Here is a 21,986-nt window from a genome sequence, read left to right as displayed (position 1 = left end):
GGAAAACAAGTCTACCTGACGTTAGGCATGGGCTATATCCACCCAGCTACCAGATGAAGGGTGTAAGTAGGGCTTGGATAAAAGTAAGCCAGCATTCTTAGTAAAACCAGAGGTTTTGCTTCTCCATGAGGGATACAGTGAAGAATTTTGGATGGATTTGGAATGTCAACTAATCCCACTTGTTAATCCCAACTAATCTCTCTTTCACAAACACACACACACACACACACACACACACACACACACACACGCACGCACGCACGCACTCTCAGCTGTCTGCCCTGCCTTAGTTGGGAGGATGTAATGTGTGAATGAGGTGGGGGCCTGGGATGGGTGAGGGAGTTGGGGGTGGGGGCTAACTGAGCTCAGTCCTGACAAGACAGTAGTCATTGCTCTGACCTAAGATTCTGTAGGGGAAGCAGCTACTCCCCTGAGCTAAGACAGCCAAATTTCCCCGGGACACTTTTGTTCAGAGCTGAATACTGAGAGAGGCCAGCTATAATGGTGTTGATAGTGATAGAGTCTGGCATCTTCAGCCTCTACACTGCTGACTGTGAGAGTATAGTCTGTCCCATACCCACTGCCACTGAATCAGACAGGAACCCCAGAATGCAGGATAGTAGAAAGACAGATCAGGAATTTGGGAGACTGTCCTGGTGGTTGCTGGTACCAGGCTAAATTACTGTTAATAAATACCCTTACTGGCTCTGCAGGACATAGTTGACTTTCTGTTGTCTGAGATATTTGGAGACACTCTATGTTTTCTAGAACTAAGACCAGGCAGGCAAACTGTGCCCTGAGATTGATAAAAGCAATCCTTTGTGCTCACCGTCTGGATGATCTCAACATCTGACAAAATCAAATAATTATTGCATTGCTTTAACAAGTACCAGTTGTTCTCTGAGCTCAGAAGAGCACTTGTGTTCTAGTCATTAAGTCCTGTTATGAATCAAACTTGTCACATTGTTGGTGTTACTCCTGATAGTGCTGAGTGCAAATCCACTTGCTAGCTGTGCGACCCTGGGAGAGTCACTTCACCTTAGTTTTCACATCTATAAAAGGGGGTCTAGCAAGATGGTGGCTGGAAAGCAGGGACTAGCATGAACTCGCCAACAAGTCCCTTCAAAAAACTATAAAAATGGCTCTGAACCAATTCTAGAACTGCAGAACCCACAAAATAGTGGAGGGAAGCAGGGCTTTAGCCCAGGACAGCCTGGATGGTCTCTGGGTAACGTCTATCGTGCATGGAGCTGGGAGCAGAGTGGAGCAGAGCCCAGTGTGGGCGGCGCAGACCAACCAGACCAGGAGCCAGGCGGAACAAGCCCTAGCACCCTGAATCAGTGAGCTGCAGCAGTTACCAGACTTCTCAACCCACAAACACCAAAGACAACAGAGAAGGTTAGTGGGAAAAGCTGCTGGGGACAGGGTGATAGAGATGGTGGTTCAGCCACCACCATGGGGGGCAGTGGAGGTGGGGCAGCTACAGAGCTACAGCTGCAGTTGCTTCCAGCCCCAGGCCCACCTGGTGGGAGGAATTAAGTGGTGGATCAGAGCAGGAGATCTAAGTCCAGTCCGGGTTGGGGGTCCTTGGGGAAGGAGGAGTGCTGGTGTGGCAGAGCTGGCTGTATAGAAATAGCTCTGAAATCAACAGCGCACCCCCTCAAGCTTGGAACAAAGTACTCTTTACTCTTCAAGCAGTCATACCCTGCTGAAAAACTCAAGGGTCAAGTAAGTTTGCTGGGAACATGGCCAGGCAACGAAAACACACCAAGATTCAGTCTCAGACTTTAGAATGTTTCTTTGGTGACAAAGAAGACCAAAACATACAGCCAGAAGAAGTCAACAAAGTCAAAGAGCCTATAACAAAAGCCTCCAAGAAAAACATGAACTGGTCTCAGGCCATGGAAGAGCTCAAAAAGGATTTGGAAAAGCAAGTTAGAGAAGTAGAGGAAAAATTGTGAAGAGAAATGAGAAGGATGTGAGAAAACCATGAAAAACAAGTCAATGACTTGCTAAAGGAGACCCAAAAAAATACCAAAAAAATACTGAAGAAAACAACACCTTAAAAAATAGACTAACTCAAATGGCAAAAGAGCTCCAAAAAGCCAATGAGGAGAAGAATGCCTTGACAGGCAGAATTAGCCAAATGGAAAAGGAGGTCCAAAACACCACTGAAGAAAATACTACCTTAAAAATTAGATTGGAGCAAGTGGAAGCTAGTGACTTGATGAGAAATTAAGATATTATAAAACAGAACCAAAGGAATGAAAAAGTGGAAGACAATGTCAAATATCTCATTAGAAGGACCTGAGTTCAAATCTGGCCTCAGACACCTGACACATGTACTAGCTGTGTGACCTTGGGTAAGTCACTTAACCCTAATTGCCCTGTCAAAAAAAAAATTAAAAGAATGTAAAAAATTATTGGACTACCTGAAAGCCATGATCAAAAAAAGAGCCTAGACATCATCTTTCAAGAAATTATCAAGGAGAACTGCCCTGATATTCTAGAGCCACAGGGCAAAATAGAAATTGAAAGAATCCACAGATCGCCTCCTCAAATAGATCTCAAAAAGAAGTATCCTAGGAATATTGTCGCCAAATTCCAGAGCTCCCAGATCAAGGAGAAAATACTGCAAGCAGCCAGAAAGAAACAATTTGAGTATTGTGGAAACACAATCGAATAACCCAAGATCTAGCAGCTTCTACATTAAGAGATCGAAGGGCTTGGAATACAATATTCTGGAGGTCAATGGAGCTAGGATTAAAACCAAGAATCATCTACCCATCAAAACTGAGTATCATGCTCCAAGGCAAAATATGGATTTTCAATAAAATAGAGGACTTTCAACTTTCTCAGTGAAAAGACCAGAGCTGAATAGAAAATTTGACTTTCAAACACAAGAAGCAAGAGAAGTGTGAAAAGGTAATCAAGAAAAAGAACAAGAAAAAGAAATTGCAAGGGACTTACTAAAGTTGCACTGTTTTGTTTACATTCCTACATGGAAAGATGATGTGTATGATTCATGAGACCTCAGTATTAGGGTAGCTGAAGGGAATATGCATATAAATATATATGTGTACGTATATATATATATGTGTGTGTGTATGTATGTATATATGTACGTGTATATATATATGTATATATATATATACATGTGTATATATATATATATATATATATATATAGAGAGAGAGAGAGAGAGAGAGAGAGAGAGAGAGAGAGAGAGAGAGAGACAGAGACACATACACACAGGGGGGGGGCACAGGGTGAGTCGAAGATGAAGGGATGATATCTAAAGGAAATAAAATCAAATTAAGGGATGAGAGAGGACTATATTGACAGAGGGAGAAAGGGAGAGCTAAAATGTGGTAAATTATCTTGCATAAAAGTGGCAAGAAAAAGCAGTTCTGTAGGAAAAGAAGAGAAGCCAGGTGAGGGGGAATGAGTGAATCGTGCTCTCATCAGATTTGACCTGAGGAGGGAATACCATACATACTCAATTGGGTATCTTACCCCACAGGAAAGAAGGAGGAAGAAGATAAAAAAGGGGGGATGATAGAAGGGAGGGCAGATGCGGGAGGAGGTAATCAAAAACAAACAGTTCAGAAAAAGGGACAGGGTCAAGGCAAAAAACTGGATAAAGGGGGATAGGCTATGAAGGAGCAAAATATAGTTAGTGTTTCACAACATGAGTATTGTGGAGAGGTTTTACATAATGATACACATGTGGCCTATATTGAATTTTTTGTCTTTTTAGGGACGGTGGGTAGGGAGGGAAGAGGCGAGAGAATTTGGAAGTCAAAGTTTTAAAAACTGATGTTCAAAAAAAACGTTTTTGCCTGCAACTAGGAGGTGAGATATACAGGCAATGGGGCATAGAAATTTATCTTGCCCTACAAGTAAGGAAGGGAAAAGGGGACGGGAGGGGAGTGGGGTGACAGAAGGGAGAGCTGACTGGGGAACAGGGCAACCAGAATATACGCCATCTTGAAGTGGGGGGGAGGGTAGAAATGGGGAGAAAATTTGTAATTCAAACTCTTGTGAAAATCAATGCTGAAAACTAACTATATTAAATAAATTAAACTAAAAAAAATAATAAATATAAAAAAGAGGGTCTTTAATTGCACCAGCTTCCCAGGTTTGTTGTGAGGACCAGATGAGATAATCGCTGTAAAGTACTTAACAGTTCCTGGAATACAGGAAGCTCCAGGTAAACGTTAGCTCTTATTTTCCTTTAGTCCAGCTACCAAAGGACTGCTATTCTCCATGCTCAGCTAAACTCACCCTCCCCATCTCCTGGTTTCCCGTGGGTCGGTTTCCTTGACAGAGGAAACAAGAAAAAATGTGGTGGCATGGTTCTGCCTTCTCCCCTCCTCCGTGATGCCCACAAAGGGACTGGCCCTTCTCCGATCCTCGGCTTTTGTCCAACATGGTTTTCCAAACCACATCCCAAGCCACAGCAGAGCCTTCCGCCTTCCCAGGGTCCCCACTGGTGGTCTGCGCTCTCTCGACCTGTCCTGCTGCCACAGGCCCACTCGTGTCCTGTTCCTCCAGCCTGGAAGGGCCTGAGGGAATGTTCTGCGTCTCCAGCTCCCAGCTTGTGGTTTCCTTACTCGGAGCCACGGCTTCCCTTCGTGGCCTCGTCACTTCCGTCGGAGGAGATGGCGGGGCACAGGAAGCATTTCCTTAGAGCTGTGGCCTGTTAGGACTGCCTGCCCAAGTGGGAGAGACTGCGGGGTGGACTGGACTGGGAGAAGCACCACGGGCCCTCCAGGTCTGAGACCCCACGCCTGCTGACTCCTCTTGAGCTCTGGGGCTGTGAAGACCAAGCAGGAAGTAAGGGGAGGTGCGGGGAGGCAGCACCACACTCCAAGCCTGTGGAGGGGCCGAGCCGCAGGCATGCGCAGAAGGCCCCTCAGTCTCCAGACTACGCTTCCCAGAAGGGCCTACGCTCCTAGGGGGCATTTTTCAAAGCCCAAGGGCGGGAGGACGGGACTTCCTTCTTCCTGCGTCACTTCCGCCTTCTTTCCTTTCGGCCTGTTCCTTTCTTGCTGGTGGCGGATTCCCTTCAGTCCTGAGCTCAGGTGAGACCGGGTGAGGAGCAGCCGAGAGGAGGGCCAGACCCAGGCGGAGGCTGGCTGCGGGGATGCTGTGGGATCGGGCCACTGGGGCGGGTTGGGGAGTTCATGGAGGAGCCTCCGCCAGAGGAGAAAAGAAGTCCCCGAGGGCTTACAGGGGTCTGAGGGCGGCCCGCGGTGGGGCGGGTTGGAGGAGGAGCATGCGGAGGTGGGGTCTGGGGGCGGGTTCTAATTCTCCTTTAGTCTTGGCCGTATCCCGTGACCCTTGGTCAAGTACTTCTCCTGGGGCGGGTAGGTCTGCACCCTGGTCAGGCTTTCGCTCATCTCCTCCCGACATCCCTCGGGGCACCCGTCTCCTGGGAAGCTTTCCCTGGTGCTTAGGAGGTCTGGGCCCCGCCCCATTGAGAGGGTCACGTGTCTGTTCTCCAGTTTTGTCTCTAAAGAGAGATAGGGCCCTGCCAGGAGAGAAATGGCCGGTTCCTTCTGGCCCCAACCCCCAGGGCAGAAGTGGGGATTCCTGGTCTCTGAGCAGGGCAGACCCCCACTGTGGCCCCTCATCCTCATGGTTCTCCTTTACTTCTCAGCCCTGCCTTCTGTGACCTCTGCCCTGCCCCAGTAGGTTTCCGCCTTGAGGAAGAGGGAATGGCTCCTGTGCTAACAGCCAGGCCTGGACAGGTGAGTGCCACGTGCTGCTTTCCTGAAATGCAGTCTCAGACCATGGGATCCCTTTCTTTCTGTTGTGCTTTAACGCTAGAAATTGTGGGCATCAGGGCATTGTATATTTAGAGCTAAGTGATACTAACATATCCTACCCTCACAAAAAAGAGACCTTACCATTCCTTTTATTTTTTTTTTCAAATTTTGAGTTTCCAAATTCTTTCCCACCCTCCAATCCTTCCTCCACCTGTTGAGAAGGCAACAATAGGACACTGTTTGCATGTGAAATAATGGAAAACATTTCCATATTAGTCCTGGTCCAAGAAAAAAAGATTAAGAAAACTGAAAGTGAAAAAGTGAAATACTTTAATTTGCACTCAAAAATTCATTAGTTGTCTTTTCATTTTTTATAATGGGTTCTTCGGCGTTTTCATGGATTGTTGTATTCATCAGAGTACCTAAGGCTTTCACAGTTGTTCATTATTGCTGCTATTGTGCCCAATCTTCTCCTACTTCTCACTTGTCACATTTATTGATTTTGTTTTTAGTTTATGAAATAAAACAGGCATTTCCATGATGTGTTGGTAAGCAAAATGGGCTCTTAGCACTTAGTTGGCCTTTGTTTCCTTTGAGTAATCCAGTGTATTTCATTGAGCCTTACTAGGTGCTAAGCCCCAGGCCCAAACCCCTATTAGGTGTAGAACCTATGTGGGTGTGGATTGGTGACTAGGGTGGGGCCCAAGGTGGGGCTGGCTAAGGGGAGGTGCTAACTCCAGAGCCATGCCCCTCTTGAGTATTACTAGGTGCTAAGCCCCAGGCTCAAACCCTTATTAGGTGCTAAGCCTATGTGGGTGTGAAGCTCCCAGGGTACCAAGGGGTGGTGCTAACTCAAGAGCCAATTATAGCAGCCTAAGTTCTGATCATTCAGATGATGTTTGATGACGTCTGAAGCCCTATAAGAAGAGAGGACAGGGCCATTTTTGCAGGGCTCTCACTCGTGGTGGTACTGAGGCGGAGACTCCAGGCAGCTGTAGCTAGGAGCCTTCCAGCTTGTAACCCGGATGCTGAGAGTTTGTTAAACTCTGGTAACTATGTATTGGGATTTGAATCAGACAAGGTCTGTCTGTTGATGTTTGTACTTTGTTTGTATTTTGTTCTGAAGTTCAGGGTGTTGGCTTTTTCTCCCTGAACTAAGTGAATGATATTTGTATGCTGAATTAAAGTGAGCTTGCCAACGCCTTAACCTTGCTTTTCTTAGTTAAGCAGATCAAAAGAACTTGTACTTTTGCAGAGTGTTGGCAGCTTTCTGTGAACTGGTTGTTGTTGGTTTTACAGCCCCACAGCAGCTGCTAGCCGAATTATTGCAACAATAACACAGTATAATACAAAAGAAAATTGCATATGGAATTGCATATTTATTATGCACAACTTTTTATTTTAATGTTTAAAAAATTACCATGTAAATTTCTTTTTTTCTTCTATTTTTTTCCTCTCCCACCTCCCACGTAGCTACCATTAGGTACAAATCGTTATGTATGTGTGTATATACTCATATGCATGTGTGTGTGTGTATATATGAGTGTATACACACATACGTAATGATATATTATATACGTACGCATATTCCCCAATTGATGGGCATCCCTGCAATTTCCAGTTCTTTGCCACCACAGAGAGAGCTGCTATAAACATTTTAGAACATATAGGTTCTTTTTTCCCTAATCATCTTTGTATTGGTATGGTTGTATCACAGAGTATAGGTAGTTTAATACCTCTTTGGACATAATTCCATATTGGTTGCCAAAATGGTTGCATCAGTTGACAGTTCCACCAACAATGAATTAGGGTCCCAATTTTTCCATGTCCCCTCCAACTTTTGTTGCTTTCCTTTTCTGTCATTTTAGCCAATCTGATAGGTGTAACATGCTATTTCAAGGTTGTTATAGTTTTTTTCTTTAATCAATTATGTTTTAGAGCATTTTTTTTATGACTAAAAATTGTTTTGCCTGTTCATATCCTCTGACCATTTATCAATTGAGGAATGATTTCTGTTCTTATAGATTCTGCAAAGTTTTTTACACATTTTAGATATAAAACCTTTATCTGAAAAACTGTCTATAAGATATTTTCCCCAATTTTTTTGTTTTCCTTCTGATCTTGACAATGTGCCTTTTATTTGTACAAAACCTTTTTAATGTAATGGAAGAGCCAGAGCCAAGATAGTAGAGTAAAAAAATGCAAGGATTTCCCCAAGACCTCTCCCAAACTCCTCCAATTACATTTAAATTATGATTGTAAACAAATTTAAGAGCAGCAGAACCTACTAAAAGACAAAGTGAAAGAATTTTCTCATCCAAGACAACTTAGAAGGTCATCAGGAAAGGTTTGCTGCATTAGGATGAGAGAGGAGTGCAGTCCAATGCAGGCTGCATAAATGCAGTCAGGGCCCAGCAAACTGGGAGCAGACCTCAGGGCAACTGAATCAGTGACAGCAGTGGTAGTTTACAGACTTCTCAGCCCACAGATGCCAAAAACAGCTTAGAAGGTCAGCAGTGAAAGTCTGTTGCAACTTGGTGAGAGCAGAGCTCAGTCCAGCACAGGCTGTGTCAGCACAGCCCTGGCCCCAGCAAACCAGGAACAGGCCTTGGGAGCCACTGAATCAGTAGCAGCAGCAGCTGTTTCAGGGGTTTTCAGCCCTCAGAAGGTAAGGGGTTTGAAGAAGGAGATCACAGGGGTGTCTTTGCTACCTCTGAGGCAGACTTCTATTGCTTTGCCCATACTCTGGGTTGCAGTCTTGGGTGGCAGTCCCAGGGCAAGAAGGAACACTAGAACACCAGGGGTTATAGCCACTCAGGAGCTGGTACCCTCTTGACAGTTCCAGGGGAAAAATGAGTGCTTGTTGTCATTAGAGCAGAGCACAGACTGGGAGAGTAGTTAATACACCTCTCTTTAGATAATACCACCTTAGAAGAACTGAAAACTTACAAGTTCCTAGATATATCTCTGAAAAAGGCTGCACAAAACCCCTAAAGCTTTGGACAGTGTGCCCTCTACCCTGGAAGCAGAGCCCTGCTTTACCAAAGATTTAAAAATTAAGTGTTAGGCTGGGAAAATGAGCAAACGAGAAAAAAAAAATCTGACTATAGAAAATTATTGTAGTGATGAGGAAGATCAAAACACACCCTCAGAAGAAGACAACAAAGTCAAAGCTCCTCCGTCTAAAGCCTCCAAGAAAAATATGAATTGGTCTCAGGCAATGAAAAAACAATCTGAAAATCAAGCAATTAGAGGAAAAATTGGGAAGAGAAATGAGAGTGATGCAAGAAAATCATGAAAAATGAGTACACAGCTTTTTAAAGGAGACACAGAAAAATAATGAAGAAAATAACACCTTAAGAAACAGAGTAGGCCAAATGGAAAAGAAAGTACAAAAGCTTACTGAAGAAATAATTCCTTAAAACTATAATTGAGTAAATGGAAGCTAATGACTTCATGAGAAACCAAGAAGCCTTAAAACAAAACCAAAAGAATGAACAAATAGAGGTCTGTGAAATATCTTATTGGAAATACAACTGGCCTGGAAAATGGATCCAGGAGAGATAATTTTGAAATTATTTTACTACTTGGAAGCCACTGTCAAAAAAAGAGATGACATCATCTTTCAAGATATTATCAAGGAAAATTGTCTGGATGCTATACAATGTTAAAAAGAAATGAAAAAAATCCACCAATCACCTCCTGAAAAAGATCCCAAAATGAAAACTGTCGGGAATATTATAGCCAAATTTTGGAGCTCCCAAGTTAAGAAGAAAATATTGCAAGTAGCCAGGAAAAAAAAATTAGTATCGTGGAGTTGCAGTCATGATAAAACAAGATTTAGCAACTTTTTCATTAAAGGATTGGATGTATAGGAATATGATATTCCAGAGGGCAAAGGAGCTAGGATTAAAACCAAGAGTCACCTACCCATATTATACCCAGGTTATAATCCTTCATGGAGAAAAAAATGGTTATTCAGTGAAATAAATTTCAAGCATTCTTGATGAAAAGACAAGAACTCAGTAGAAAGTGTGACTTTCAAATTTAAGACTCAAGAAGCATAAAAAGGTAAACAGAAAAGGGAAATCATAAGGGACTTAGTATGGTAAAACTGTTTACATTTCTACATGGTAAGGTGATACTTGTAACTCATATGAACTTTCATTATTAGGGCAGTCAGAAGGAGTATATATTAACAGTGTACTGTTGTGAATTGAATATGAAGGGATGATGTCCCAAAAATAAAATTGAAGTGTGAGAAAGGAATGTACTGGGAGAAAGAGATAGGGAGAGGTAGAATGGGGTAAATTATCTCACCTAGAGTAGGCAAGAAAAAGCTTTTATAATGGAGAGGAAGAGGAAGAATTGTGGGGGAGTGCATGAAACTTATTTATCAGAATTGGCTCAAAGGGAGAGTAACTTAGAAAACTGGGTATAGGAAATCTATCTTACCCTACAGGAAAGTAGGAAGGGAATGGGATAAGGGAAAGGGTGGGAGTAATAGAAGGGAGGACAGATTGGGTGGGCGGAGGAGGGCAGTATTCAGAAGCAAAACACTTTTGAGGAGGGACAGGGTAAAAGAGAGAGAATGGATTGTACTGAGTAGGGGAACTGAATAAAGAGAAAAACACTTAGCAATAGTAACTGAAAAAAATTTTGAAGGAAATCTCATTTCTCAAGCATATAGAGAACTGGGTCAAATTTATAAAAATAAGTGCCATTCTCCAATTGATAAATGATCAAAAGATATGAAGTGTCCCACTAAAGTAATCAAAGCTATCTGTAGCCATATGAAAAACTGTTCTAATGCACTATTGATTGGAGAAATGCTAATTGAAACAATTCTAATGTACTGCCTCATACGAAGTAGATTGGCTAATAGGACAGAAAAGGAAAAGTACAGATGTTGGAGGGGATGTGGGAAAAGTGGGATGTTAATGCACTGTTGGCGGAGGTTTGAACTGATTCAACCATTCTGCAGAGCAATTTGGAACTGTGTCCAAAGAGCTATAAAACCATTGCATACCCATTGACCTAGGAATACCACTATTAGGTCTGTATCCCAAAAGAGATAAAAAATAAAAGGAAAAAGGACGTATATGTAAAAAAATATTTCATAATAGCTCTTTTCTGGTGGCAAAGAATTGGAAATTGAGGGGATGCCCATCAATTGGGAAATTATTAAACACATTATGGTATGTGACATGTGACCATGATGGAATACTATTGTCTTATAAGAAATGATGAGCAGGAAGCTCTGAGAAAAACCTGGAAAGACTTACATGAGCTGATGCAAAGTGAAATATACTATGTACAAAGTAACAGCAATATTATAAGGTGATCAACTGTGAATGACCTAGCTATCCTTAACAATACAATCATCCAAGACAACTCTGAAGGACTTATGATGAAAAATGCTATCCATCCCCAGGAAGAGAACTGATAGTCTCTGAATACAGATTGAAACATACTTTTTTTTACTTTCTTTATGTTTCTTGAGGGTTTTTTTTTTGGTCTAACTTTTTCACAAAATTATGACTGTTAATGGAAATCTTTTGCAAGACTATACCTATATTGAATTACTTGTGTTCTCAGTGAGGGGGAATGGGGAGGGAGGGAGAGAAATTAGAACCCAAAGTTAAAAAATTGAATGCTAAAAATTGAATGTTATATATTGTTTTTACATGTAACTGGGGAAAAATAATTAAAAAATTAATATTGAAAATACCTGTTTTGCACTTCACACTGCTGTATCTTTTGTTTATTCATAAGTTGTTCACCTATCCATAATTCTGGTAAGTGATATGTTCTACCTTCTTCTAATTTTCTTGTAATTTCTCTCTTTATATCTAGATCACGTATCCATATTGAACTTATCTTGGTAAATGGTATAACATTGATCTGTGCCCACTTTCTGTCATTCTGCTTTCCAGTTTTCCCAACAATTTTTACCAAATAATGAATTTATATAAAAGGGTTTTATTTATATAGTTCCTGGATTTGGTTTGGCAAGTGTACTCCCAGGTATTTCATACTGTCTAGAGTTATTTTAAATGGAGTATCTTTTACTATCTCTTCTTGCAGGGTTTGGTTTTGTGATATATAGGAATGCTGATGAATTATGTGGATTTATTTTCTAACCAGCTACTTTATTAATTGTTTCAATTAAAGTGAATCTTTCTGATTTTTTAAGTATATCATCATTTTGTCTATAAAAGGAGATAGTCTTATTCCCTCATTGCCTGTTCTGATTCTTTCTATTTTTTTTTCTCTTATTGCTATTGCTTGGATTTCTTGTACAATACTGAATTATTATTGGTGACAGTGGACATCCTTGTTTCACATCTGATCTTACTGGGAAGACTTCTAGCTTATCTCTGTTATAAATAATGCTTGCTGGTGGTTTTAGATAAATGCTTTTTATCAATTTAAGGAAAAATCCATTTATACCAATACTTTCAAGTGTTTTTTTTTTAATGGAAATAAGTGTTGTACTTTCATCAAAAGCTTTTTCTGCATCTATTGATAAAATCATATAATTTTAAAAACTTTTAACCAATTATTTTGATAGTTTTCTTTACATTAAATCATGCTTGCATTCCTGGTACAAATTCTAATTAATCATAGTGTATAGTCTTTGTAATCTTTTAGCTAGTATTTTATTTAGGATTTTTGCTTTCATATTCATTAATGAAATTGGTCTGTAGTTTTCATTCTCTGTTTTTACTCTTCCTTGTTTTGGTATCAGTATCTTATTTGTTTTATAAAAGAAGTTTGGTAGGATCTTTTCTTTTTTATATTATTCCAAATATTCTATTTAATACTGAAAGTAGTTGATGTTTAAATGTTCAATAGAATTCACTAGTAAATCCATCTTATTCTGTTGCTTTTTTCTTAGGAAGCTCATTTGTGGTTTGTTCGATTTCTTTTTCTTAAAGAGGTCTATTTGGATATCACATTTCCTTTTCTGCTAATCTAGACAATTTACATTTTGGTAAATATACTTCCATTTCACTTAAATTGTTAAATTTATTGGCATATGGTTGGGCAAAATAACTCCTTATGATTGTTTTAATTTCTTCTTTGTTAGTGGCATACTCACCTTTTTCATTTTTGATACTAGTGGTTTGAGTTTCTCACTTTTTATTATCAAATTAACCTGTTGTTTATATGATTTGTTTTCTCATAAAACCAACTTAGTTTTATTTATTAATTCAATAGGTTTTTTTACCTATTGAATGTAATAATTTCTGCTCTGCTCTGCTCTAATAATTTCCCCTTTAATTTTTAGGATATTCATAACCCAATTCATTGATCTGCTCTTCCTTTGTTTTATTGATGCGAGCATGTAGAGATATACATTTTCCTCTGATCACTGCTTTTGCTGTATCCTGTGGGTTTTGACCTGTTTTCTCATTTTTGTCATTCTCTTTAATCAAATAATTATTTCTATGATTTGTTCTTTAACCCTTTCATTCATTAAGATTACATTGTTTATTCTGCAGTTAATTTTTAATCTATGTTTCTGTGGTCCCTTATTAAATATAATTTCATTTCATTGTGATCTGAAAAGGATACTTTTAATGTTTCTGCTTTTTTGTTTTTAACTGTAAAATTGTTATGTACTAATATATGGTCAATCTTTGTAAGGGTTCCATGAACTGCTGGAAAAAAAAAAGGTGTATTCCTTTCTGTTTCCATTCCTTTCTCTCCAGCTATGGATCATATCTATCTAGCTTATCTTAAATTTCATTCTCTTCCCTTGACTTGTTTCTTATTTAATATTTGGTTAGATTGATCTAGTTCTGAAAGGGGACGATTTAAGTCCCTGACTATTATAGTACAACTATCTATCTCCACTTGTAATTCATTGAACTTTTTTTGTAAAAATTTAGATGTTGTAATATTTGGTGCATGGAGATCCCGTATTGATAATTGCATATTCTGGAAAGATGGCAGAGTAGATCAGAAATTTCTAGGCTCTCCAGATTACCTCCACAGATAGAAAATTTCCATAAAATGGAGAGCAACGAAAATAAAGGGGTAAGGAATTGTTCTTCTAAGAAAACTTGAGAGGACCTCAGAAAAGAGAGGATCTTTAAGGCTGAGGTTTGGCTTACGTGAAGTGTAGTCACCTCCAGGTGTACTGAAGTAATAAATATCAGGCCGTGGATCAACTCTGTCATGAAACAGACTAGGCTTCAAGAAATTTCACCTCACAAACTCTTACCTCACAGCCTTAAGAACTTTCACCTCACAAGCTTGTACCTCAAACTTTCATCTAAGTACCAGCACATGGCTGAGCACAAGAAGATTGAAAAACCCTCCCCTGCCCCCACCCCCTCCTTCTTTTTCCCAAATCTAGGCCTAACAGTGCTGATCACTATCTGGGCTTGTTGCTGTTGATGAGGAAAAGCAAACACATGCCCAGTGGTGCAGTACCACAGGGAGGAAGAACATTTTGGGGGCAGCATGGCTGGGGACCCGAATTGTGGTTTAAGGGAGGAGTCTCTGAGGTCGAACCCTTTGACAGAATTCATAAAATAACAGTAAGGACTTGAGGGCTAGGGCAACATTACCCACAACTTGAGATTAAAACTTGATTATAATAATAAACTGCTAAAAAATAAAATAAAAATAAAAATGAGCAAGCAAAGGAAAAAGAACCCAACCATAGATAGATACTTTGGTGAAAAAGAAGATCTGGGTTCATATTCAGAGGAAAATAGTGAGGTGAAAAAAGCCCACACCTGCCTCAGAGAGTGATGTCAAATGGTCACAAGCCCAAAAAGAACTCTTGGATGAACATAAAAAGGAATTCAAAAATCAAATAAAAGAGATGGTAGAAAAATTAGGAAAAAGAAGAAATTTTTAAAATTGTGAAAAGAAAGTTAACCAATTGGAAAATTTTTAAAATTACAGTTCAGTTTTCTATTTGATAGCTTTTTATTTTTTCCAATTACATGTAAAGATAGTTTTCAGCATTCACTTTTTGAGTTCCTAATTTTTTTCCCTTCCAACCTTTCTTCCTGCCTCCCCTAGATGGCAAGCAGTCTGATATAAGTTACACAGGTACAATCATATTAAACATAATTTTACATTAGTCATTTTGTCAAAGAAAAATCAGAACAGAAGGAAAAAGGCACAAGAAGGAAAAAACAAAAGCAACCAAAAAATGGAAATAATATGCTTTGATCTGCCTTCATACTCCATAGTTCTTTCTCTGAATATAGATAGAATTTTCCTCATGAGTCTTAGATCAGTGTATTGCTGAGAAGACCTAAATCTATCGAAGATAGATTGAGCATGATGTTGCTGTTACTGTGTAGAATGTTCTCCTGGTTCTGCTCACTTTATTCAGCATCAGTTTTTTCTTATCTTTTCTTTGCTTCCTTGTAGGTTTTCTTTTGTTCTCAGCTGTACATTTTTTTACTTTTTTCTTTTTCTCCCCCGTCTTTTCTTCCTCCCCCAAAAAGGCAATAATTAAACATGTGAGAGCGTGCGTGCACAAACACACATGTGTGTGTATACCTATATATAGGTATACACACATATATTCTCCTTCATATATATGTGTGTACGTATATACACATAAACAAATGTATGCTTATTTACACCCAAGGATATATACATACATGTACACATACATATGTACACTAACATACATATACGTAGATATCTATAATCATACAAATATCTATACATGTACATTCATGTGTCTCTATGATCTTTATTTCCTTTGTGTGCATCTCTTTTTTCCTGTCCCTCCTGACTCCTCTGCTTTATTTTTATATGTTCCCTTACCCTCCTGTTCCTTAACCTGTTCCCCTTCCAAGGATCCTTCCCTTATCCTCTCCCCCCTACCCCTCTAAAAATCCCTCCCTTACCCTCTTCTCACTCTGTGTCCCATTGGTCTCATTCCTTTCTGGATTTAGAAGACTTTTATACCTTCTTGATTTTTATGTATTGTTCCATCTTGAAACCATTCCCAATGAGAGTTGGGTCCCAAAACTACCAGCCCTCCTCCCCCATCTAATCCTTCTGTGTCAGTTCTTCTGCCTCATTTGCATAAGATAATTACTAATTCTTTTTAAATTTTTCTTATATGGTTTTGCTTTTTAGAATCCCATCATACTCAGCTTTACCCCAGTCCTTTCAAACAACCTAATTAGTAATAATCTCAGACATTCATTTTACATTTCCATGTATAAAAAGTAAACAGTCTGTGCTTATTGAGTCCCTTGTAATTGGTCTTTGATGTTTGTCTTGCTTTTCTCTTGGATTTTATATGTCAAATTTTGTATAAAGTTCAGGTTTTTTTGCAAAAAAAAAAAATCCTGAAAGTCTGGCAATTCATTGATTGTCCATTTTTTTCATTCAGGTTTTTGCTTAACTTTGATATAATAGTTTTGACTACAACCCCAGTTCTTTTGCTCTTTGAAATATAGTGTTCCAAGACCTGTGGTCTTTCAGTGTAGCCACTGCTAGGTCTTATGTGATTCCGATTGTGGCTCCACCATATTTGAATTTTGTTGTTGTTGCTCATAATATTTTCTCCTGGAGCTGGGGATTTCGTAATGTGGCTATGATATTCCTGTAGGTTTTCCTTGTAGGATTTCTTTCAGGTGGTGATCCGTGGATTTTTTCTATTTCTACTTTCCCATCTCATCCTAACACTTTAGGACAATTTTCTTTAGTTATTTTTTTATTATTGTATCAAGATCCTTCTTTGGATCATAGCATTCAGGTAGTCTTATTCTTATGTTTTTCTTCTAGCTCTGTTCTCTAGATAAGTTGTTTTTTTATGAGATATTTCATATTTAAAAGTTCTTCTATGAATTCTTTTTGGGCAGGTGACCATTTAACTTTACTCTTTGGGGTAGGAGAGCCTTATTTCACTACAGTATCCACTTCTGGAGATGAACCCTGGGCTTCTCTGTTCCTATAGTAACTTTCTGTAGTTGGGTTCTGTTTCCTTTGCTTGCTCATTTAAAAAAAAATTTTTTTTATATCAGCTTGTTATTGTAATTACCTTTAGTCCTAGGTCTTGGGGGAGTGGCGACTCTGGCCTCAGGTCCTCTTTCAGTTTTCCTTTCTGTCCTGGAACGGAAACCAAGAACTCCACCCTCCTGTAAATGCCCACAGCCAGTGGCATTCCTACCCCACTGCTTCAGCACTCATGGGTCCTGTGCTGGTTCCTTTTTACCCCAGGCCACGTACCGGCAGCACAGTTGGGCCTGGCATCCCTTGTCAGCAGAGATTCGCCTGTCTTCCCAGGCTCAGATGCCGGACTTCCCACACTGTCTAAGAGGTGAAAGTTCCTGTGGCTGGAGTTGTGGCTACCTCCCAACGCAGCTCACCCCAGGGCTCACTATTTACTGTTTCAGGGCAGCTAATGAAGAGGTGTTTGCACTTCACAGGGGCCAAACATGAGTCCTGGAGTTTTTTCTTATCTTCACAGTTTGTCCTAGCAGGACCACTTTTTTGTCCCACCTCATTTTTATTTTTACCACTCTGTGTTCACTCTGAAGAACTATTTTATCTTGTCTGTGAGGGACATCTAGAAAGCTTGGAATTTTCTGACCTACTCCTCCATCTTCCCAGAATCCTCTAGTAAATGCATTTTGACAAAGATACCATAGACAATGAAGCATACATGTCTTCCTTGGTTTTTCTGAATGTATCCCCTTCAACTTTTCTCAGTGCACAATAATATTCTGTCACAATCATAAATCACATCTTATTCAGTCATTTCCCAGCTGTTGGACATTCTCTCAATTTCTGATTATAATTTCCAAAAAATTTTTTTTCTTTTTATTGTAAGTAGCATTTGTAGTACAAGACTTAATAAAAGTTGATAATGAGCATCCTTGCTTCACCCAAAAGTTCTTAGGAAGGTTTCTAGTTTATCCTCATTATAAATCATGTTTGCTCTTCATTTTAGATAGATGCTAATTATCATTTTAAGAAAAGTTACATTTATTACTATGCTTTCTGTTGTTTATGATGAGAATGGGTGTTGCATTTTGTCAAAAGTTTTTTCTGCGTTTATTGATTTCAGCCTATGACTGTTGTTATTTTTAGTACTGACATTATCAATTATGCTTATAGTTTTCCTTATATTAAACCAGCTCTGCATTTGTTTTATAAACACAGGCTGGTTATAGCATAGGATCTTTATGGTGTGTTGCTGTAATCTCCTGCTAATGTTTTCCTTAAAATTTTTGCTTCAGTATTTATTAGGGAAATTGATTTATTGCTTTATTTCTCTGATTTTGCTCTCCTTGGTTTAGTTATAAAAACCATATTTGTGTCATAGAAGGAATTTGATAGGAATCCTTCTTTACCCAATTTTTCAAATGGTTCCTGTAGTATTGGAATTGTTCTTTCAAAGTTTGGTAAAATTCACTCGAAAAGCAGTTTGGTCCTGGGGATTTTTTTTTTCGGTGTTTATTTATGGATTAGTCAATTTCATTTTCCAAGGTAGAATTATTTAAGTATTCTATTTCTTTTGTTAATCTGGACAGCTATTTTTTTTTGTAAAAATTCATCCATTTCACTTAGAATATCATTTTTATTGGCATATATTTGGGCAAAATAGTTCCTAATAATTACTTTAATCATCTTTATTGGTGATATATTCCATCTTTTCATTTTTGATACTGGTGACTTGTTTTTTTTTTCTTTTTAAATCAAATTAACAACTGATTTGTCTTTTGGTTTTTTGTTAAGCCAAGTCTTAATTTTCTTAATTAGCTCAATGGCTTTTTTACTTCCAATCATGTTAATTTCTCCCTTTGCTTTCAGGACTTCTGTTTTTATGTTTAATGGTGATTTTTAATTGGTTGCTTTTCTAGTTTTTTTATTTTTAGTTATATGCTGAATTTACTGATTTCCTCTCTCTCTTTCATTGGTGTAAGAGTTTAGCGATGTATCTTTCCATAAACACTTCTTTGGCTGCATCCCACAAATTTTGGCATGTTGTCTCATTGTTATTGTCATTAATGACATGATTGATTATATGATTTGTTCTCTCACCCCCACATTCTTTAGGATTAGGTTATTTAATTTTCAATTAATTTTTAATCTATGCATCAAAGGCCCTGAATTGAATGTGATTTTCAGTGTATTATGGTTGGTAAAGTATGAATTTATTGAATGTGATTTTCAGTGTATTATGGTTGGTAAAGTATACATTTATTATTTCTGCTTCACTATATTTATGAGGTTTTTATGCCCTAACACATCATGAATTTTTGTGAAGGTGTCATATGCAGTGGAGAAAAAGTATATTCCTTTCTGTTTCCACTTAGTTTTTTCAAGAGGTCTGTCATAACTAATTTTTCTACAACTCTACTCATCTCCTTAACTTCTTTCTTACTTATTTTATGCTTAGATTTATCTAGTTCTGAGAAGGGAAAGTTGAGTCTGTCACTGGTATAGTTTGGCTGTCTAACTCTTCCTTTAACTTTTTAAATAAATTTTATTTACTTATTTTTAGTTTTCAGTATTCACATTTTTAAGATTTTGAGTTTAAAATTTTCTCCCCCTCCTTCCCCTCTTCTTCTCAAGATGGTGTGCAATCTGATATATGCCAAACATGTATAGGCATATTAAACATATTTCCACATTAGTTATGTTGTAAAGAAGAATTATAACCAAAGGGAGTTACCACAAGAAAGAGAGAGAGAGAAAAAATAGTATGCCTTTATGTGCTTTCAGACTGCATAGTTCTTTTTCTGGATGTGAATAGCATTTTCCATCATGAGTCTTTTGGAATCATTTAACTTTTGCTCTAAAATTCTGGATTCTATGCCATTTAGTGCATCTATCTTTAGTATTTTTATGACTTCATTGTCTATGGTACCTTTTTGGCAACATGTAGTTTCCTTGATTATTGTTGTTATATTGAGATAACTTTTAATTAGATCTATTTTTCCTTTTGCATTGTCTTAGATCATGATGCTACCCTTCCCTTTTTTATTTCAGCTGAAGCATAATAACTTCTGCTCCAGCGCCTTATATTTTTTTTAAATGAGAACAAGTCCCTTTTACTTTATATTTGATTTACAGAATGTTAGAAAGAATACAACTAGGATATTTTGCAAATTGCAAATTAAAATTAAAAAAAAAAAGAACAAGATTTTCATGCTTTTCTTCCTTCTTGATGAAGTATCCTACTAACTTCTGTGGTCTCTTTTGATACTCAACAAGCAACTCTTGGGAGCAATCTGAGGCAATTTAGAATAGTAACACGTACAACAGCAGCTTTGATGCCATCAGTACCACACATGGCTGCAAAGATAGAAGATTGCATCTCAGTGTTTCTGATTCCTGCATCATAAGCTGCCTGTAAATATTCTCGCTTATCCTTGTTAGTATATGAGCAGAATGCATCATCCAGCTCAACTTGACTTTCATAGAAGTCTAAGGTACACATGGTGTTTCCCATGAATGGTATTAAACTCATTCATGTCCTTGGCACATGCCATTAATTCTTGATTCAGGTCATCACCGAGCTCTCTATTTTGCATTGTGCACTTCCCCAAAACATTTTGTTCAAATTCAGGTTTGAAGCAAGAATCCATTGCTTTTCTAGTTAGCACCACTAAACCAGGCTCCAGACCTATTTCACCACATGTAAGCATGCAAATGGTGACAGCATTGGAGCACTTGGCGTGATACAATAACTTGACATGTTCGTGTAACATGATTCCAATGGAAGGAACTCCCGTACCTGGCTAAATGATAGCATAGATCCAATCTTATACATGGCATAGCAGTCAGTTCCTTCATAAATGTTAGGAAGGTCCATGCCAGGTTGTATAAATCCCAACTCTTCACCAGTATAGCTAATGAAAGCTTTCATCCATCCAGCCCCTTATTTTAATTCTGTGTATTTTTCTTTTTTCAGGTGGTTTTTTTTCCTTTGTGAACAACATATTGTTAGATTCTAGTTTCTAATGCGTTTTGCTTTCTACTTCCATTTTATATGTGAATTCATTCTGTTAAGGTTCATGGTTAAGGTTACTATGTTTCTTTCTACACCCTATTTTCTTCTGTTTTTCCTTCTCTAGTTTATTTTTTTACCTTGTTCCTCAGAATTTTTTTTTGCTTCTTACTGTTGCCTCCCTTAATCAGCTCTACCTTTTCTCACCCCCACTTTTTTTTCTTATCCCCTTCCCCTCCTGCTTCCCCATTGGGTAAGATAGATTTCTTTACTCCACTGAATTTGTATATATTATTTCCTCATTGAAGCAGATTAGAGTGAGGTTCAAACATTACCCACCTCTCCTATTTTCCACTCCATTAAAAGTGTTCTTCCTTTCTCTCCATTTTCATGTAAGAAAATTTCCCCCATTTTTCCACTTCCTTTTTTCATCTCCTAGTACATTCTTTTTTCTCAATCGTCTATTGTTTTTAGATCATCCCAACATTATCCACCCATAGCCCCATCCTCTCTTTATTCACACCCCTTCTGACTTCCTTAAAAATGATAAAGTTCTTAAGGAGTTACAGGTGTCATTATCCCCTGACAATACAGATTGTTTAACTTAACTTTCCCTTATGATTTCTCTTTCATGTTTACCTTTTTCTGCTTTTCTTCAGACTTGTATTTTAATGTCAAATTTTCTATTCATCTCTGGTCTTTTCATCAAGAATACTTGAACATCCTCTTTCATTAAATATCCCTTTTTTTGCTGTGATGAATGATTCTCAGTTTTGCTAGGTAGATTATTCTTGGTTGTAATCCTATACCTTTTAACTCTTAGAAAGCATATTTCAAGCCCTCTGCTCCTTTAACATAGTAGGTTCTAATCTTGTGTGATAGTGGTTTTAGTTCTGTTTGTCTCTAAATAGTCTGTCTCTGATTGCATGCATTATTCCCTCTTTGACCTGGGAGACCTGGCATTTGGCTACAGGATTCCTGGAAGTTTTATTGTGGGATCTCTTTTAGGAGGTAATTGATAGATTTTTTCTGTTTCTACTTTACCCTCTTATTCCAAGATGTCTGGTGAGTTTTTCTTTATGATCTCTTAAAATACTACATCTAGGCTTTATTTTTGGTCATGGCTTTCAGGTAATGCAATCATTCTTAAGTTATCTCTCTTCCATCTGCTTCCCAGGTCACTCTCTTGATGACATATTTCACATTTTCTTCCATTCTTTTTTCAGTCTTTTGACTTTGTTTTATTACTTTTTGATGTC

At 38.4% G+C, this 21,986-nt stretch overlaps 1 protein-coding gene and 1 pseudogene across 1 annotated transcript in view; both read right to left on the bottom strand.

Moving 5' to 3' along the window:
* LOC118844120 (zinc finger protein 420-like) overlaps positions 1-21,986 on the bottom strand; it is a 444,485-nt gene that overhangs the window by 315,626 nt on the left and 106,873 nt on the right. The window lies entirely within an intron of this gene.
* Positions 4,972-20,646, bottom strand: LOC118842744 (annotated as a pseudogene).

The sequence above is a fragment of the Trichosurus vulpecula genome, chromosome 3 (genome assembly GCF_011100635.1).
Source record: "Trichosurus vulpecula isolate mTriVul1 chromosome 3, mTriVul1.pri, whole genome shotgun sequence".
NCBI classification, from domain to species: domain Eukaryota; kingdom Metazoa; phylum Chordata; class Mammalia; order Diprotodontia; family Phalangeridae; genus Trichosurus; species Trichosurus vulpecula.
The sequence above is the reverse complement of the archived record's forward strand: the minus strand, read 5'-3'. Positions and strand labels throughout refer to the sequence as shown.